Here is a 7153-nt window from a genome sequence, read left to right on the forward strand (position 1 = left end):
ATGGGGATATATGTATATGTACAACTGATTCACTTTGTTATACAGCAGAAACTAACACACCACTGTAAAGCAATTATACTCCAATAAAGATGTTAAAAATAAATAAATTAAATTAAATTAAAAAAAGCAGATGGGGCAGCCACCTCATCACTCTCCCCACTTCCCCCATTTGGAGGCTCAATGCACCTGACACCTGTCTCCTGCTCATTCTTTCTTGCTCCTTTTTCAGTCTCGATGCCCTGCCCCCTCTGCCCTCCCTAGGCTTTTCTCCCTTGTCCCTGGGCCACCTCACCCTCATTTCCCCTTCCTTTCCTTTGATTCCTAACCACTGGCACCACCACCACCCCACCCTCTGTCACCATCCCCACTTCCTTTACTTCTCCTTCTCTCTCTGTTTCTTTCTCTTCTGCTCAGCTTTCAAGGCCCCATTAGGGCCCCACCATTGACTCTGCTCTTACAATGGCTCAGTGGTTTTGAGATGAAGTAAAACATCACTAATTTGTTCTAATTGGGGGGAAAGGTCAGTCTGCCTTAAATGAGAAGTATGAGTGATAGGACATTTGGGGGGAGAAAATGCAATCTCATTACTTTCAAGTACATAAAGTAATCCCAATGACTAAGACAAGAGGATAAAAGGCAAAGCTATATGTCTCAGAGATCTGTAAGTGGTTTGACAAATAAGCGTGGCTCGTTTATAATTAGGACATTCAGTTTGGAGACACAAATGCTGCTGCTGAGGTCTATGCACTGAAGTAGGCTAATATTTCCCTTGTTTACACAATTAGTTTGTGAAAAGAGCTCTTTCATCATAGACACAGGTACAATCTCATTAGAAGGGTCCAGCATTTCAGACCCACTTTCTTATGTCACATGGCCTGTAGGAAGAGTGCTTTGTTCAGCCAATTCTCCAAAAGGAATAATGGTGAACAATAACAAAAATACTCATTTTTCTGCTTCTCATCTATGCAAGAGTTACTGTCAATGAAAAAAAATTCCTGTTCTGTTCTTATTAGTTGGGGGTGAGGATGAGGACGTGTAGGGGAAAGAACTGAATGGACACAAGCAGAGCCAAACCTCAAATGGCCTTAGTTTGAAATCTACTAATTTAAAACTGGTGAAAATTGAGGAACCAGCCTACTTTATTTTTATGCTCCAAGAAGCCAACTTGCTCAGCTAATTACAATAGTAAACACGATTTTCCTGCAAAGATTTGTAAAATTCCTTAAAACACCAATTTTCCATGCAGTGTTCAATACTTGAATAGCACTCCCTTCATTTATGTATAATTGTTAAGTTAATTGTTAAATTGGTAAATTTCTTACCAATTTCTGGAAGCAGCTCCCTTGAGGAAGTCCTACCAGGAAGCCCTCTTTGGCTTATTTTACTTTATTGTGTATGGAAGCAAACAACCATACTTATTTTCTTTTGGAATAGCTTATAATCAAGGCTTCCCATCAATTCAAACTAGCCTCCCGCCATCTTACATTTTCATAGCTCAACAATAATTTCTTCCTGTACAATTAAGCAAGAATGGGAAGAAACGTGGGCTGAATTCTACAAAGTTCTCTCTGAATCATTAGGAGGCCAGGGTCCTTGAATTCCCATGCATCCTGACCTTCTGTCTCTGATAGTGAGGAGATAAGTGGGTAACTGGTAAAAACGGACATTCCACCATACTTTACCTTGCAGTCTCAGAGGACTTCTTTGGCATTCACACTGTAGATATTCCATGTCTCGCTATGGAAACATAATATGAGCATTTCTTCCACTGCTAGGGGAGTCAATTGATATAAAACTACAACTTTTTCTAAAAAACATAAATCAAGGACTACTTCTTACAGTTGTGAAATTCTTCAGCTTTAACCCAAAGGATTCATGGAAGGGGTCCTTGAAATCGTTCAGTAGGCCAAAACTAGTGAGATAAGGGAGGAGCTTTTGTTTACAAACCATTAGAAGTACATTTGAAGGGATTAAGTTTGTTTGAAAGCCACTAAATTTTCTGAACAAGGTCATGGGTCTACTTCAAACTAGTCTGAGGTTTTGTGCAAACAGAATATTTGTTTTTTTTTTCTGTCTGACTTACTTCACTGAGCATAATACCCTCCAGGCCCATTCATGTTGCTGCAAATGGCAGAATTTCATTCTTTTTTATGGTTGAGTAGTATTCCACTGTATATATGTGCCACATCTTTATCCATTCATCTGTTGATGGGCATTTAGGGTGTTTCCAAGTCTTGGCTATTGTGAATAGTGCTGCTTGGAAAGGAGTAACAGGAATTCGTTATTAACAGAGTGTACTGAATGGGGTGAGCCTACTGGATTCAAATAGTGATCCATACCTGGCAACTTTCAAGGCAAAGTTAAAAGGAAAGCCTTTGCCTGCAAATTTCTAGGAACTGTTGGAGGTGAGAATATGATGACTTCTATTTGGGACTTTAGGATGATAAAAAGGTCCAAGAGCCTCCCTTTATCTCCCCAAATGCCCAATTAACACAATATTTTAATGGTAGCACAATCAAGTTTAGTATAATATAGACACAAACCAATATTTTTCAGAAAAATACTTGCTTCTATGTTCCGTGGTCTAAAAGGAAGCTGGGCTGCATTCGAAGTGTGTTTTTGTTCATATTGATGTTCTAATATTTTCTATGGATATATTCAGTTTTGACACTAAAGTGTAAATCAAAGAGAAAATGGAATTTTGTTTACAAATTTCTGCTTACGAGTCTGCATGAATAAGTCTGTAAAATGACCAAGGGTGATTTAAAAGACTTTAAAAGAGTACATCAAAAGTAGCCAGATATACAAATTGAAGATTTACTGACTAATGAAACTATTTGGCATCCCTTTTAGTACACATGTTCTTAAATGAGGCATATCTAATTTCTGGAGGTAGTCCCACACCTTTGTGCTTTAGGGTTGGAATCAGAGATGTTCTGAGTAGAGAGGGACTTTAGAGGTTACCTAGTATTTTGTTTTTTTCAAATTTCTTTTCTTCAAGTTTCTTCAGTCAAAATCTTGCTTGAAAGCCCAACATAGGAACCTCGTAAAAGGGAGAGTCTCTAATTAAAGTAGGGATCGAGCAGTCTGAAACCTAGTCTACTCCCTCGCCACATCTTCTCCCATATATGCTGACTGGGGAAGCTGAGGTCTACAGAAACTACGTGACTTGGCCAAGTTCCCTCAACAAGTAAGAGTGTTAATTCCACTCCTAACTTTCTTTCATCTTCCTCACCTCCATTTTCTACCCCCTTGCACCTCTAGTAAAAGAAACACACATGCACGTATGCACGCACTCACACACCATCCCAGGTGGTCAGCAGAAGCTTCTCTTGCCTCTCACAAGCTGCTAACATCTCACTGTGAATGTCTTTATTGCATTCTATCTTCCAGGAATATTTGCATTTCCAAAGAGAAAAGTGGGAAGACGGCAATGGTGAAACAAATGAAATGGATCACCAAAGATAGCATGACAGCACTGTGGCAAATTTTGCTGTGTGTGGGCTTCCTCAAATCACACTCTATAGGCAACCTCATATTTACCCAATATTTAAGGCTAACCCTGCTGGTTCTTTTAAAAAGAGTGGCCTCAGACAAAAGCTCAACAGGAATTTGCATTTAGACCATTTTGGTCTTGAGATGTGAACAAGCAGAATGAGGGTGAAAGGTGCTCCCACTCTTATTTAGGGGTTTCCATTTTGCTGAACTTCTTTCTGAATAGGTGCAATGTTCCAGAATACTTTGCTTTGTTTTCTCTATGGCTAGGAGACAGGCCTGTGGGCATGTGTGTGTGTGAGTGAGTGAGTATGTGTGGTGTGAGAGAGAGACAGAGACACCCATGGAAAGAGACACACACAAAGACACAATACTGACACAGAGACACACACACACAGAGGTACAAATAAAGAGAAACACAGAGTGGCACACACACATATACAGAGAGATACACACATTTACACAAAGAAACAAGAAGGAGACACAGTGAGTGACAGTGACAGAGAAAGATGGCAAGACAAAAACAGCGACACACATACACAAAGTGAAACTGAGAGAGGGTAAGATTGAGACTGAGAAATTGGGAGAGGCACACACAAAGAAGCAGAGTGAGAGACATATCTACAAAGATACACATAAAGGGAGACTAAAGAAAAACGCTTGAGAGGGAGTGAGAGAGAGACTGAGAGTGATGGAGAAAAACAGACAGAGAACGAGGAAAAGCATGGTGATCGGGGAAGAGAGAAATCACTCCCATTTTTTCTTCCTCATTGGAAACCTTCAATGTTTGTTTCTTTTGTGTTCCATATAACTTGGAAATTAAATTTTATTATCATCTCTGATTCAGAGGCAAACTGCTTGCAGCAGTATCCGCTGCTCAGAGGCAAATATTTTCATCTGACTATAGAAAATATGTTTTTTTCCCATTTTAGTTAGCAAATGTAATTGTTCGGGAATCACAATTATGGGAGTATGGGAGCCAAAGCTGAAGCCAGGGCTGACAGGGGATCAACATGATGAATTGACCAGCATTTTTCCAGATCCCCAGTGCCAGACATTCACATCCCTCTGCAGCCCTGCCGTGCTATGTGCTTTCTGGGTGTATGCCCCATGTAAGGCAGGATGTAGCCCATTTTCAATGTCTGTGTGCCTGGCACTCATGGCAGTCTTAGGATTTTCTCTATGCTCTTGGTGGGAGTGGTGCTCACTTCAGCAGGGAATTCACCATCTTACCTATTCCACCAGGAATCTTCCCACTGCCATCTAACACTGGATGCTATAATAGTTCTCATGTAAGAATGAAAAAAAGGAGAGGCTCACATGGTCTCACAAATCAGACGCTGTAAGCGGTTCTGACCACCAATCACATCTAATAGTTTGGAGCCATTTTTCTCACACACACACAGACAAAGAGAGAGAGAAAGAGACACAGAGAGAGACACACAGAGAGAGAAATCAATGCTTATGTCTATCAAAAAATGTGTACAAGAATGTTCATAGCAGCTTTATTCATAATAGCTTCAAACTGGAAACAACTCAAGTGCACAGAGTAGAACAAATAAATAAACAATGCATAATTAATTATGTATTCCTACAGCAGAATACTACACAGCAATAATAAATGAATTACTGATATATTTCACAAAGCTGAGTCCCACAGACAGGAATTATAAGTGAAAGAAGTCAGACACAAAAGAGTACGTATTATATGATTCCATTTATATAAAGTTCTAGAACAGGTAAATCTCATGAATGGTAATAAAAGTCAGAAGGACAGTTACCTCTGCAGGGAAGGTATTGAGGAAGGGGCTTGAGGAAGATTTCTTTGGTGCTGGAGAATTTTTATATTTTAAACGGTTGGGGAAAAAATTAAAAAGAATATTTCATGGCACGTGAAAATTATATGAAATTCACATTTCAGTGTCCCTAAATAAATACTTATTGGCACACAGCCATACCCATTTGTTTACATATTGTCTAAGGCTGCTTTTGTGCTACAAAGGCAAAGTTGAGTAATTGTGACAGAGACCATATGGCTTGCAAAGCCTAAAATATTTACTCTCTGGCCTTTACAGAAATGTTTGCTGACTCCTGATCTAGGTCTTGGTTACACGGGTGTAGACATATGGAAAAACTTGAACTGTGCATTCAAGATTAGTGGACTTTAGACACTTTATTGCAAATAATTTTTTCAAGATCTAGAGAAATGGAGATTAATAAGAACACTTGCTCAAATGCTTGGTTTACATTAGGTTCAGAAAAGAAATGCTGAATTCAGTCCCTTCTTTATTTTCATTCTTATAGATGAGAATCACTCCTTTATACACCTTCTTTATGACCAAGGTATTATGTGAAGCAATATTAGAAGCACCTTTGATATAAATTAACTCATCAGTAAAGCTCTTTCAAATCATAAATTCAAAATGACATTTTGCAGGTAGGAAAAAGCATAATATGTCATTTCCTATTCTCTTTTTAAAAAGAACAGAACAGTAAAATGGAAAATTGTTTTGGCAATACAGAACACCTGACTCTCATTGGTGGTCCATCTCTGAGTCATGTAGTAAATCATTGTTAAAGGTCATCATGACTTGTCTGAACAGGCATTTGTGTTATTAACTAAAGAACTGCTAAAAAAAATCCCCATGCTACTTTTTCACAGGAAAATATCTGTTACTATGAAGAGTCCAGTGTGAGCCAAATGACAATGATAAATGCACTATAAACATTTCTTGTTGGAAGCTTGTAATGATGCAATTTCTTTACACTGTCAAAGTTGCTCCTAACTTTAGTTTCATATTTTGGCTGTTTCCAATATTTATAAATTGTAATGTATGTCAAGGAGCACATTTCAGTGTAAAAAAGAAAAAGAGAGCTAGAAAATATGTCTACAAGATGGCTTCAGGGTGCGAAGTGCATTTGTTTCTAAAAGCCAGGATACAAGTTTAAAATCACAGTCTGGCAGCCAGACAAGCCACTGACAGCCTTTTCATTAAATCTTGGCTAAATTGTAGAGTTGTGCTGTTGTTGTAGTTGCTGCTATTGTTATAGCTATAGTTGCAAACCAAACAATATGAGAGTGATCCAAATACAGTGGAAAGACAAAGCAGGGCAATTTTGTTAATCAGCTTGTGTTCTTTATGCTCCTATTAAAGACATTTTATATTCATCTTCTAATTTGCATCCAGCCTCAGATATTCCAACCAAGCTTATTTCACCTGATCTGAAATACCTGGCAGCTTTAAATTTGGAGTGGAAGGACTTCACCAGTCTCTCTCCAAGTCCTTTCTTATGAACCCGAATGACTGATCCCACCTCTTGAAGTGTTGGGAGATTTTAGCTCCAATTTAAAGTCTACTTGGCTCCAGAAATTCATTTGTACATGGGAAATATCCCACCATGCGGTTGTTGGAGGATTGGATGAAATATGTAAAGTTCCGAGAACACAGTGGTGCTTTATTTTTTTTAGAAGACTTATTTATTTATATTATTTTGGGGGGGCTGTGTTGGGTCTTCGTTGTTGCACGCGGGCTTTCTCTGGTTGCGGCGAGAGGGGGCTGCTCTTCGTTGAGGTGTGCCAGCTTCTCACTGTGGTGGCTGCTCTTGTTGCGGAGCATGGGCTCTAGGCACACAGGCTTCAGTAGCTGCGGTGCGTGGG

The sequence above is a fragment of the Delphinapterus leucas genome, chromosome X, assembly GCF_059928025.1.
Source record: "Delphinapterus leucas isolate spDelLeu-1000000601 "Yukka" chromosome X, BTC_Dleu_Yukka2, whole genome shotgun sequence".
NCBI classification, from domain to species: domain Eukaryota; kingdom Metazoa; phylum Chordata; class Mammalia; order Artiodactyla; family Monodontidae; genus Delphinapterus; species Delphinapterus leucas.